The sequence below is a fragment of the Artemia franciscana genome, chromosome 13 (genome assembly GCF_032884065.1).
Source record: "Artemia franciscana chromosome 13, ASM3288406v1, whole genome shotgun sequence".
Lineage (NCBI taxonomy): Eukaryota > Metazoa > Arthropoda > Branchiopoda > Anostraca > Artemiidae > Artemia > Artemia franciscana.
This window is the reverse complement of record NC_088875.1, coordinates 29,660,162-29,673,358: the sequence shown is the minus strand read 5'-3', so window position 1 is coordinate 29,673,358 and position 13,197 is coordinate 29,660,162. Positions and strand designations below refer to the sequence as shown.

General features: G+C 36.9%; 1 protein-coding gene across 1 annotated transcript in view; it reads left to right on the top strand.

Annotated features, from left to right (window-relative positions):
* The first annotated feature begins 8,567 nt into the window (after positions 1–8,567).
* The window catches only part of LOC136034777 (chromodomain-helicase-DNA-binding protein 7-like), a 72,766-nt gene continuing 68,136 nt past the window's right edge, over positions 8,568–13,197 (top strand). The window contains exon 1 of the mRNA XM_065716189.1: positions 8,568–8,715. The gene's annotated coding sequence lies outside the window, so the exon portion shown is untranslated. The remainder of the gene's footprint in view (positions 8,716–13,197) is intronic.

Below are 13,197 nucleotides of genomic sequence, written 5' to 3'. Positions count from 1 at the left end.
GTTTTGCTAATATGGATATATTTGGGGTGACTGATGACGAAAAACCGCTTGATTGGGGTTCATAGCAGTAACAGTAAGATCATTAACATAAACTAGACCTACGTTGCCTGAGCAACGTGAAGTGTTGCGGCAACCCTTGTCCGGCTTCGCCAAATAAAGTGTTGCGAGAGCAACACTTTGGTTTTGTTTCTTTGCTATCGGTTAAACGCTGAAGTTGTCAGCCTATCGAAGCTTTTAAAACGTTATGTTCAAAGAAGAACGCGATCAGTAATCACATGATCAAAGGCTATTCCTCAGCGTTGTAAAAACAACAATAACAAAAGGATATCGAAGGAAGGGACTGAATTGACTTTGCAGCCAGTTGAACTTTATCCTTTTCAATCGTAGACATCGTGACGGATCAAGACTTGGAACAATATCTTATATAATCTAGTTGGTATTATAAAGCTATCCGTAACTTTTCAGGATTAAAATACCATAGATGACACTCTATTAATTATTACGAAACTGCCTCGTTGTTTTACGTTATCGTTTGTACCCGCTGCGTAAACACTTAATTCTAGGTTACAGTGAATATGGGTAGGCTACACCAACTAGCAAAAGTTACAAACCCCTCTTTACCAAAGATGATTGTAGCCTAACTGACGATTATTACTTACAAGTCCCCTACATGTCTTACCACAAGAACCAACTCGGTCTTACCATCAAATACACTGGAAACAGGTACACCAAATAGCAAAATTTGCAAACCCCTCACTGCCGAAGATGATTATGAGCTAACAGTCGACCTTTCCTTACAAGTCCCTTACATGTCTCATAATTGGTATCGGCTTATTTTTGGTTTCAGTGTGTACCCTACTACTGAAGTTGTCAACCCCTTGAAACTTTCAAACTAGTATATCTTATGAAGGAATTTTTGTACCAAAAATTGGATGACATATACTTTGATCAGCTCATCAAGAACTATCGATTGCCGTCGAAAAAAATTATATCTGTCTTAGTTCAAAAGTTGATTTTTTTTTTGCCGTAGGCCAACTTTCTAACGTCACCACTTAGAAAGGAGCAAAGGATAAGCTCCAATTTTTTTTAGCAATGACAGAACTTTTAAAGTTTAAGAGGTACATCTGATAAAGTTTCTCCACCTCAATCCCAAGTCCGAAAAAACAAATGATAAACCCATATATAGTGTGTATACCCTTATATGGTGTATATAAGGCCTGTAGTGATGTAAATTTGTTTCTTTCTGGTTGAATATTGTTATTTGACCACTTATAGATATTTGGAGTACTTAAAGACCCCCATAGAGGCGCTTTGGGTCCTTACATAATGGGAAACCACAAGTATCATTTTTTTTAACAGTAAATGTAGTTTTGGTTGTCTGAAAAGTTCTGCTAGAGTATTTTTCGTAGCCTCGCTAGTGTTCCATTACCGTGTAATATGGTAGTGTGTGTTATGTATTGTATTTGTGCATCTATGTGTACTAGAATTGCTGGATTGATTTATGGAAGAAAGAACTAATAACAGGAACTAATAAGTTTCTAGTGATTTATTTGACAGCTGAAATCTTAAGTAGCATTACGAATTGCCCATTCTTTAGTGATTTATTTGACAGCTGAAATCTTACGTAGCATTATGAATTGCCCATTCTTTTCACTATTCCAACTATACTTTGGATTATTTTGTCATTATCTGTTCTATCTGTTCCGTCTGTCCAGGTTCTGCATCCTGTTCTATCTGTCCTGTTCTTCATATGTGTGGCGCATACAGAGCTGACTTCACGTGCTTCTGGGTATTCGGTTAGCCACAGGAGAACTAGATGCACCTAGGGACGGTTGGGTTAGCAGCCCTCCTCCTAAAATTCCCGCTAATACAGGAACTAAAAAAAAAACTCGAATGCCTCACCAACTTCCCCCGTTGGACCCAGGCCTGCCTAAGGACGTGATCTTTTGAACATTGCTAACAATCTGGTCTGGTGGAACCCAAAGAAGAGGGGAGTCGGTGTTGTTCTCAACAGCTTTGCTCGGACTGTCACTCACACCTGTCTATCCACGTCTACTGAGATCAAGAATCGACAAAAAGCACGGGAAGATAACTATTTTTACCTGTTATGCCCAACAAAATATCAATGATGAAGAAAAGGACAGCTTTTACGCGTTACTGTCCTCTGAGCTCCCCGCCGTGCCTCTAACGGACTACCTCTTAGTCCTAGGATATTTTAACGCCAGTATCGATAACAACTCCGGTCTGTACGATGCAGCTTCTGGACCCGTAATTGCGGATACACTGAATGATAATGGTGAACAGCTGCTAAATTGCTGCATCACCCACTCCCTATCAGTCACAAATGCATAGTTCGTGACAAAAGACATTGCAAAGTACACATGGTACAGCTACGATAGCACAACAAAAAGATGCTTGACCTCATCATTGCTAGACGACGCTGGATCTTGTCTGTCCAATGCTGCCGCTCATACAGAGGTGTCGAGCTGAGCAATGCCAACCACCGTGTCGTTTCTTCGAGGATCAAATTTTGACTGAGGGCTAAAAAGAGTTTATCATCTTCCTTCAAGAAAAAAGACACCTCTTGATTGTAGCCCATCCCTCGATTCACAAGTAGTATATGGTTGAAGTCTCTAATCACTTTGAGGATCTCCTGCAGTGTTTACAAAGTAAGTTTTTTTTACCCTTTCAAGGACAATCTTCTCGCAGCAGCAAGAAGTAGTTGTTTGGCTCGAAGCAGCGAAAAAAGAAAGAGTGGATATGCAACCAGACCTTAGAAGTAATCGAACAGAGACAGTGAGTGAGACTACGAGGAGACATGACACTCTACAGACAGTTCAACAAACTACGTAATTATATGCTCCACAAGGACAAGAAACAAGGACAAGCCAGGCGAAGCCACTGGGCTCAAATTAGCTGCCCAAAAGAAAGACACTGAAGCAACATTCTAGATCCTACGTGAGCTTACCAGCCAACAGACAATGGCGGCCACAAGCCTGAAAGCAGCGAATGGAAAAACTATATACCATCCATCATTGAGAGTAACGAGTCCTTGTGCCAATACTCGACAACAAGGCAGCAAAACAGTCGGAAGCAACTACCGTGGTATCACCTTACTATTTGTTCCTGGAAAGCTGTTTGTGATGGAGTTGCTGAAACATACAAAAGTTTTCTACATCATTTGTGCCACCCTCAACAAGCCAGATTCGTGCCAGGAAGATTGAAAACTGAGCAGGGACATAGAGTTAGACAGATCGTTGAGAAGACACTGGAATACAACAAAAAGCGTGCATACTTTTCATCGACTTCCGCTCTGTCCTTGATACTGTAGGCAGATGACCCCTGTGGCTAAAATTGGAAGCTGCTAGCCTACCAACAAAGATAGTCAGCCCCTTTAAAGACTAAAATGTTCAGGGTATCGGTTATAGTATTATCGGTTATTGTAGAATTGACTGACGGAGATACTATTGACTCAGATAGATTTACTTACAGTTACAGGAGCAAATAGATAGGGTTTCAGGTAGAAATATGGTGTTTTGACTTGGAGATTTTAACGCCCAGGTCGGTAGAAATAGGGATAGATGGTAACCTAGCCTTGGTAAATTTCGTGTAGGAAAAAAAAAACAGCAATGGATACAGACTTTTCAGTTTTGTAGGCATAATAATCTAGTTATAACATGTACAGTATTTGGTCATAATATTAGATATATTATGTCTAACATGGTATTTACGTGATGGTAAGACCGCAAATTCTTATCGATTACATTATAGTAAACCGAAAACTGACAGGATCAATAGAAGATACTAGGGTATATAGGAGTGCTGTTACTGATATTAAAAGTAGAGATTACCATCTAGTAGTGTCTAGGGTTAATTCAAAGCTGAAATTTTGGAAGGGTAACTACCACTCTAAAGTTATGATGTTGATAGACTGCTGAATGAAAATTTGAGAAAAAACTTTCCAGGAACAGTTGAATATTAAACTTGAGAGATTAAAATTTGACTATGTGGAAAATGGTAGGAGTAACTTTAGAAAAACAAAAGTTGCTGCTGTTGTCTTAGGGAAGAAATATAGAGCTGCAGCTGGGAATATTAGTGAAAAAGCTTTATTTTTAATAGAGAGTAGAAGAGGCTTACACATGAATTATCCGAGTGACAGATCATACGAAAACAAAAGGAATGAAAAGAAGGCGGCGAAGGTATTAAAATAAAAAGTAGGGAGGTGTTAAGTGGAGGCCATGGATAAAATTGCCGAGGATCTAAAAGATACTGCTAGTAGAATATTGTACTGGCATGTTAATAAATTGAGATGGAGTAGTTAATCCAGACTTATTCCAGTTAAAGAAAGAAACGGGGCCATAAGTGGTGATAAGGAAAGAGTTAAAGGGAGATGGGCAAAACATTTTGAGACTTTTCCAAACCACGATAGAGTTGCAGGAAAAGATATAGATGAAAATGAAAATGTTTGTGATACCTTGGATGTGAAGGAAGACTTGTTTTGTGAGGAAGAATTAGCGACAGTACTAAAAGAAAAAAAAATGATGAGGCTCCAGGTGCAGATAGTGTTGTAAATCATTTTCTTAAATGTGGTGGCTCTGAGGTTAGAAATAAGTGACTGCAGATTACTAACTTGATTTTTTTTAAATGGAAAGTACATAACGATTTTAGGGAAACCTTATTTAAACCACTGTATAAGAAAGATGATAAGAGTAAGTGTGGTAATCATCGAAGCATAGTCTGGTCTCTGTATGTAGCAAATTACTTAGTAATATGATACTTATTAGACTGAGAGATGATGTAGAAGAAGTTTTAAGAGAAGAACAGCGCGGTTTTAGAAAACTTAGAGGATGTGTTGACCAAATTTTCACTCTCAGGTTAAATTAAGAAGTGCCTGATTTGTCGAACACCTTTGGTCGTCAGTTTTATAGATGATAGGCAAGCGTTCAATTCTGTTGATAGAAGAGCTTTAGCAAAGGTATTATCCTTGTATGGTATACCAGACAACTAGATTAAAGTGATTAGTGCTATGTAGGAAAATAACAATGCTGTGGTTAAGTTAAAAAATGAAGTTAGCAGCTGGTTTTGTATTAAATCAGGGGTTAAGCAGGATTTTGTTACATCACCCTTTATATGGATCATTTTGACGGACTTTGTCTTAAGGAGCACAGGAAAGGCAACGGGAGACCACGGAAACAAATGGGGACAAATTCAGCTAACGAATTCAGCATCCTAGATGAAAGTGTGAACAAAATGAATGAGCTTTTAGAGGCTTTGCGAGTTCAGGGAGCTAGAATGGGTTGGAAAATTAATGTTAAGAAGACTAAGTCACTAAGGCTAGGAATTAGTGAAGATGAAGAGGTGACATTAGGTAACGAAAATATTTATCGGGATTCATCAAGATTCAACGTCACTGACCTTGGTAGTATTATTAGTAAAGACAACGGGAGCAGTGAAGATATTAAAAGTAAAACAACCGATGTCAAATATGGCCCTGAAGCATGGGTGCTCCCAAAAGCGAAAATCCCCTTACATATACGAAGTAATTTCTGATCGTTTTAAGTTTTAACGTCGCTCTTTACTTTCAGTTAAGAAAACTTTTTTTATTTAATTTCTGAACGTTTTTGAATTAATGCATGTTTAGATTTTGGCTCTCCGCACATAAATAATTAAGACAAAATTTGTATATCACTTTTTTTTGGCTAAATGGCTTTCTCATAGTTTTAATCGGAAGATTTCGAGAAAAAAGGGGCAGGGGAGGAGGCCTAGTTGCTCTCCAATTTTTTGATTACTTAAAAAGGCAACTAGAACTTTTATTTTTTTACGAACGTTTTCATTAGTAAAAATTATACGTAACTTACGAATTAACTTACGTAACGGAACTCTATATTCGTATGTTTTTATTACGTATATGGGGGGTCACCCCCTCGTCAATGCCTCGCTCTTTACACTAAAGCTTAAATTTTGTCCCAATTCCTTAAGAATGACCCCTGAATCACAAAGGCCTTAGAATAAATAGTTGAAATTACTAAAAATACTTTATCCTAAAGAGCGAGGTATTAAGAGAAGGTGAACCACTCATATGCGTAATAATTTCTGTTCGTTTTAAGTTTTAATGCTGCTCCTTACTTTCAGTTGAAAAAAACTTTTCATATTCATTTTTTTCATTTTTTTTTAAATAATGCTATAAAATCCTGGGCTCCCTTCATTGAAATTCTCTTCCCCATGGCAAATTCCTCCATAGAAAGATCCTCCCACGTAATCCCCCCTCAACTTCTCCCTCTCCCAAACCAAAAAATCCCCTGAAAACGTCTGTACATTTCCCAATAACCATTACTATATGTAAACACTCGGTCAAAGTATGTAACTTGTATCCCCTCCCACGGGGACTATGGGGGAGTAAGTCGTCCCCAAAGACAAAGTTATTAGGTTTTTCGACTATGATAAATAAAATGGCTATCTCAGAATTTTGATTTGGTGACATTGGGGAAAATATTAGCGTGGGAGGGGGCCTAGATACCCTCCAATTTTTGGTCACTTAGAAAGGGCACTAGAACTTTTAATTCCCGTTAGGATGAGCCCTCTTGCAACATTCTAGTACCACTGGGTCGATACGATATTCCCTGGGAAAAAGAAAAAAAACAAATAAATACGCATCCGTGATCGGTCTTCTAGCAAAAAATACCAATATCCACATTTTTGTAGATAGGAGCTTGAAACTTCTAATATGGGGTCCGCGAATACGCTGAATGCGAGGGTGTGATTTTCGTTAAGATTCTATGGCTTTTAGGGGGTGTTTCCCCCTGTTTTCTAAAATACAAAACATTAAAACAATTTTCTCAGGCTCGTAACTTTTGATGGGTAAAACTAAACTTGATGAAACTTATATATTTAAAGTTAGCATTAAAATACGATTCTTTTGATGTAGCTATTAGTATCAAAATTCATTTTTTTTAGAGTTTTGGTCACTATTGAGCCGGGTCACTCCTTACTACAGTTCGTTGCCACGAAGTGTTTGATAACGAAAGAAAAGTTGAGATGGCTTGGCATGTTCAGCCGATGAAAATTGACAGATTGAAAAAGACTGTCCTTTTCGGCCGACCGTTTTGGGGTAAACAGAAAGCAGGTTGTCCTTGGTTGAGATGGGAGGATGTCATAAAGAATGATTTAAAGGAAATGGAAACTTCTTGGAAGGATGTAATTTGGGAGGCTTTGAAAAGATTGGGATGGAGGAGGAGTGTGCCTAGCTGTGTTGGCCTCAGATGGCTTGGTGCTGCGGTGAATTCTTAGTAGTAGTAGTAGTAAAGCAATAAAGAAAGCGCTATCCTAGTTGTTGAGAAGCTTTTTTGTCTCCCCCCCCCAACAGCAAAGGAGACCGGCAAGGATGTGCTGCAGCACATGGAATGTTTAGCTGAGTCATCGGCTACATTCTAAACGAGACACAAAGTGTCCACTCAATTGTCATCAGTAATAGCGGGAGGACTCCCTCTGATTTTGACTTCGTAGATGATATAGCTATACTTAGTGACAATCTTGACCAGCTTAAGTCTCCACTCGAGACACTCTCCTCCACAGCCTCCAGAGTAGGGATCAACTGGAAGGAAAAAAGACAATGGCCATGGTTAAGACCGCTTCGACGACACCCGTAAATTTTGATATTTACGGCAAAGCTGTCGACTTGGCAAGGCAGTTCACACATCTCAAATCAATTACATCCTCAAATAATACAGTTGACACCAAAATTTCTACCAGATCAACAAAGGCTAACTTTGTATTTGGGCACCTCCTGAGGGCAGTTTTACTCAAACCGCAAATTAGTCGCTAAGCCAAATCTGCAATTTACAAAGCCACAGTCTTAAGTATCATTCTGCATTCGTTTTAAATGTGGCCAATGACTCAGCCATAACTATGAAAGTCGATGCCGTTTAAACTAGACACCTGCTTGGAAAAGAAGACTTGAAATGGTAAGACCAGATTCGGAACATTGAAAACCTGACGACGTTCAAGCTGGAAAATCTGTCTACCGAAGTAGAAACTAATCTTCTATAGTAGTATAGCCATCTATTATGCCTCCCACCAAGCACCCTACAAGGATCATCACGGATTTCAAGCCCTCAGGAAATTTCTTGTGACGTTCTAGAGGAAGACCGTGCACCAGGTGACCTGATTTCATAAGACAACGACTCCTCAGCTGCAATATCAACCCAAAAGAGGCCCCATCATTAGCCCGGGGCAGGACCATCTGCAGAAGACAGACGGCGCTAACGGCTAATTCCCTCTACGATGGTGACCCTGCTGAGCAAGAGTGTAAACTCAAAGTAAGTCAAGTAATAGAATTCCACACTTTAGAGCACAGAGAACTATCAATTGTCTTAAAGATTACTGTTAGTTTAAAAAGCAATCCTGAATTTGTAGAAAGATCTGAAAAAGTTTACTCGTAATTTTACTCTTTGTGTGAAAAAAAAAACGATTCTCTTTCGCTGTGGCCATGTAAGTAATACCAACTTTGATTGGCTGTTTTAAGCCAATGGGACCGCGATTTACATATTTGAGAAGAAAAGACTAACCAAATAAAGTTCCATCTCTATTATCATTTAATGAAAGACATTTTGTTATGTTTATTTCGACTTGTTAGTTTTGTGAAGCTTCTTGTAACATGCGAAGGATTTTGGCTTGATGATAATTGCTATATCTGCTTGATTGTATTATTGCTCCAAGGTATAAACCAAAAGCTGTCAATATAGCGTGGTGTAATATTGGTTAGATAAGGTCTAGGTCAAATAGCCTATTTGAATGAGTTGTTGACCTAGTTGATTGCTCACCTGAGCTATGTCATCTTTTCAACAGACTTAAGTTCAATTTATTAATATAATATAAATAAAATACACTGGGTTACCATGGAGAGACGAGCTTGTGATTGTGGTGACTGTTGATCATTTTAATTCCTTCTTAGTTAATAATCATCATTCTGGATTCATCTTAATCAATGATCCAGAATGAATTATCTTTCTTCAATCATAAGGAATAAATCTAAATGTTGAAATTTAATTAAATATGTTGTAGGGTCTATAGGTAGACTCACTGCTCTGTGTAAAATTTATTACATATGGGCTTGCTTAGACTACTTCAAAATTTCTGTGCTGGATCAGAGTTGACCCAATTTACTTTCTATAAGAGCCTGCTTTTGTAATAAAGTATGATTTGGCTAACAAACCTCCTTTGCATGACCTCTTTTGAGCTAGATCTCAGCCTGTTAAATTTCTGACAATAATTGTTTTACCTTATTTTTGGGTTAACAGTCTCATATTCATGGGATCTAACTTCTGAAAAATGCAATTCCTGTTATTTCAGCAGGATTTTAAGCCTTTTGTAGACTTTTACCTAAGTTTATGTAACAAGTGAGGCTAGTGTAAGGTAATATGACATCTGATTACCATTCAATAATTAAACCTAGTAAATGTTTAGTTTCATCACAAGCTGTCTAAATAGCATATTACTGCATATAACAAGATTCTGATGATTGCATACTGTTTCTTTGTCATTATTAGAGAAACACATGCATTTTTTACCTTTCTAAAATCCCCCTCCAACAAGATTAAAAATGCTTAAATTGGGCTTGCTTATAGGTAACAATACCCATAGAGAAAAGTGTATTAGTCCATGAGCCCTGCAGGCAAGGTTTGTTTCCTATATTTGATCAACAGATAGTGATAAAACAAAAAAAAACTCAAATAAGGTTTATTTAATAAATATAGAATACAGACCTTGCCCTGCTGCCTGCAGGGCACATGGACTAATACACTTGCTCTGTAGGTAGTGTTACCTGTAAGCAAGCCTGCTTTATGCATTTTCAGTTTGCCCCATAGAGGAGGAGGGTCAACCAGAAATGGATGCACTTCTAGAATTAGCATTTTCAAGTGCTCTAAACTGGAAATTAGGCCTATGCTGCTTTGCAGTATAGTTTTCAGTTTAGAGCACTTGTGACAAAACTAAACATTTATCTTAAACCTCAGTAAAAATTTTGCTTATGCTATATCATATAGATAGTGGATTGTTTCACCTTTAGATTTATATGAATTTTGTTAATAAAAAATGTGATTAGCCTACCTTGAGTAGGCTATTTATCTATAAACAATGTTAAATATTTTGGTCAAATTCTAGACAAGTGACTTTTGGCTGTCTTGGAAAAGGGTTAGACTAGGAAATAAAACTTGCAACTATGAATTCAGGGCCAAAAAAAATAGCTACAGGAATATATTGCCAAGCTTGGCTACTATGTTAATTTTTGTCTGATTTCTAGGCATACACCTTAAAAATTAGGATCCTTATTTTGTGTTTCTGACAAATATCTTGGTTGTTTTTATGACAGTGAACCCCCACCCACCCCATGATGGTCCCAAATTTAGCCTTTATAATACATTCTCTACAAGGGCCTAATTGAATCTTGTGATAAGTTATTAAATTTAGTTTCAACTATGATGAATTAAGATATTGAATGAAAATGTATTGTTAGAAATGATTAAAAAATAGATAACAATGGATAAAAAAAATGATGAACAGGTACAGAAACATGAGGAACAGAAGCATACTGTGTATTCTAAAGTAAGAAATAAGGGAGAGGAGCAAGTTTGCAGTGTCTGAGAAACAACCATGATTTTTAGTGATTGATTAAAATTAGAAATCAGACTACTAGACTGCTTTTAATTGTTTGACATGTTTCCTTCAGATCTGGCCCATCACTAAATATTTACTAGCAGCTTTTCTGAAGGATATACTGTAAAGCAAAAGAGTATTACTATTTGATTCCTTATTTTGTGCTATTTTACAATATAGTAGTCATGGTTGTGATTATCTCCTCTCCTGATAGTCCAAGATATAGCCCTGGGATGTATAGAAAACTAAAACAATAAGATTCTTACTTTATGATATGCAATATTTTTCTGTTAATCTGATTATCATGTTTCCTTAACTTTTATTCACATTTGTATATGGCTTACTTCATTTCTTTGTTTAAAATGAATAAATAATATTTTGTCCAACAATTCTCTAAAAGCACTCAGAGTGGTTGGTGTCTAAAAGCACACAACAAATATGTTTTAATATGATGCATCATATAGATGATGAATAATGTAGAAATGTATTATTTAGGACTACATCTGGGGTCATAACAGTCAAAATTACTGGAAAAAAATTAATGAAATTAGACTGACTGTTTAATATAGAACAATAATACCGCTAGTTTAATTATGGCCATTATGTATCCATGAATGTATACAGAGGAGTAAGGGAAATAAAAAAAAGAAAGTTAAAACTTCAAAATAGTATCCCTTCAAAAAGTGATAATAACTATGATTGTCTGAGAAATTAATCATATTGTTGGTTCATTTTCAAAGTTTATATTAAATATTACTAATTTTGGATTAGATACCTTTTTTGAGCCATAATAAGACTGCAAGAAAATGTTTATAAAACTGAAAAAATACACACAGATATACTTTTCCTGTCTATTAGCTAAAATCTTCAAAAATGGAATATAAGGAGCACATGAGGTCCAAACACTGTATTGTCAAGTTCAGTAAGTATTTGTTTGTCAAAATAACCTTCCACCTTGACTAGCAAGCTGTAGGTTTCCCTAAATTTTCCAATACAAACAACAATAACAACTGCTGTGTAGTTTTATAATTTTGCCAAAAGGTAACCCAAGGCTTCACTTGGGTTTCTTTTCCCTAATTAAGAATCTTGATTGTAAGTTTTCTGTCCTTCAACCCTAAATGAATGAATCCAGGAATTATTAATTTCCACTAAGTATTCTATTTTCTAGAGGCTCAACCTCAAATCCCATCTTGTGCTGATGTGATTTTAATATGTTAATTGCATTCTGTATTGATATTGATTTATCCAAAAACAAATGCATTATTTTGATAGCCTGTGTTAATATTTGGTTGTTTGGTTCACCTCAGCATTTCACCATCAATAGATTCAAGGCTCCATAATATAAATAGCACCAACAGTTTTAGATGAACTGAAGAAAAGGTATTTGAAAGTCCCACATCCCCTCTAAATACCAATGTGAAGTTCCCTTTCCCCCCTCCAACATTCTGAATGTTTCACTGGATGAACACTCAGCTTAATCCCCATAGTCATTTGCAGAATTTTGCAGATATGCATTTTCAATAACCTAAATACATGATTTCTTTTGATTCTCCTCTGCCCCTCAGAACCCCCTGAAAATTTCAACTTGATCTGTTAAACTGTTCCTGACTTAAGTAAGATATGCTATTTTGATAACCTGGGTGGGTCTACTCATTGTTTCCTTTGGTTTACATAGCTAGTTCAACAGGAATTGATTTTAGTCCAATATATGCTGATTGTTCAAAGAATTTAAACAAATTAAAGACCAAATCTTTGGACCTTTCCCCTCTGCTCCATCCCCCTAGTCAAGACTTGAGGGTCAATTGTACCCCTCCCCAAAAACACTGCTAGTTCAACTCGCCTTCAAAGCTTTCCCCAGTATATTGCAGATGTGCTATCTGGATCTGTTGATTGACTATGAATAAATGTTTAGTTTCCAAAATTTTCTAAGGCTCCTAACCTTTGATGGGTAAGATTAAACTTAATGAAGCTAATATATTTGAAATCAGCATAAAGCTCCAATTCTTTGAATGTATCTATTGGTCTCAAAATTCTGTTTTTTAGAGTTTTGGTTAATATCAAGGCAGGTTGCCCCATCTGTCAGGGAAAGATTAAAGGTCCACTTACCCCCCTAATAACCTCTTGAAGTTTTAACTTGACACCCCAGGCCACCTTCAAGATCTTACAGGTACTGTATACTTTATTCATAACCTGGTACCAAGAGGTCTATCTGGACCCCCTCCCCCAAGACTCTGGGAAGCTTCAACTTGGTCTCCTAAGCTGTTCTTGAGATTTTCAAGATACTTAATTTTTCTTTAGTCTGGTTACATATAGTGTCATTCCACTTACATTGATATTTTGCAGCAATTAGGTTTTAGTCCCACAGGGGGTTAAAGTGCCAAAACTGTTAGGCATACTTGAGTCAAAGTATGTTTAGGCTATCTGTTGTCTGCTCTATTCCCCAATTTAAGATTGGGAATCCCCAGGATCCCCCCTCAACACAAAAACTGAAAGTTTCAACTTGAACTCCCAAACCATTTCTAAGATATTACAAATATACCATTTTGA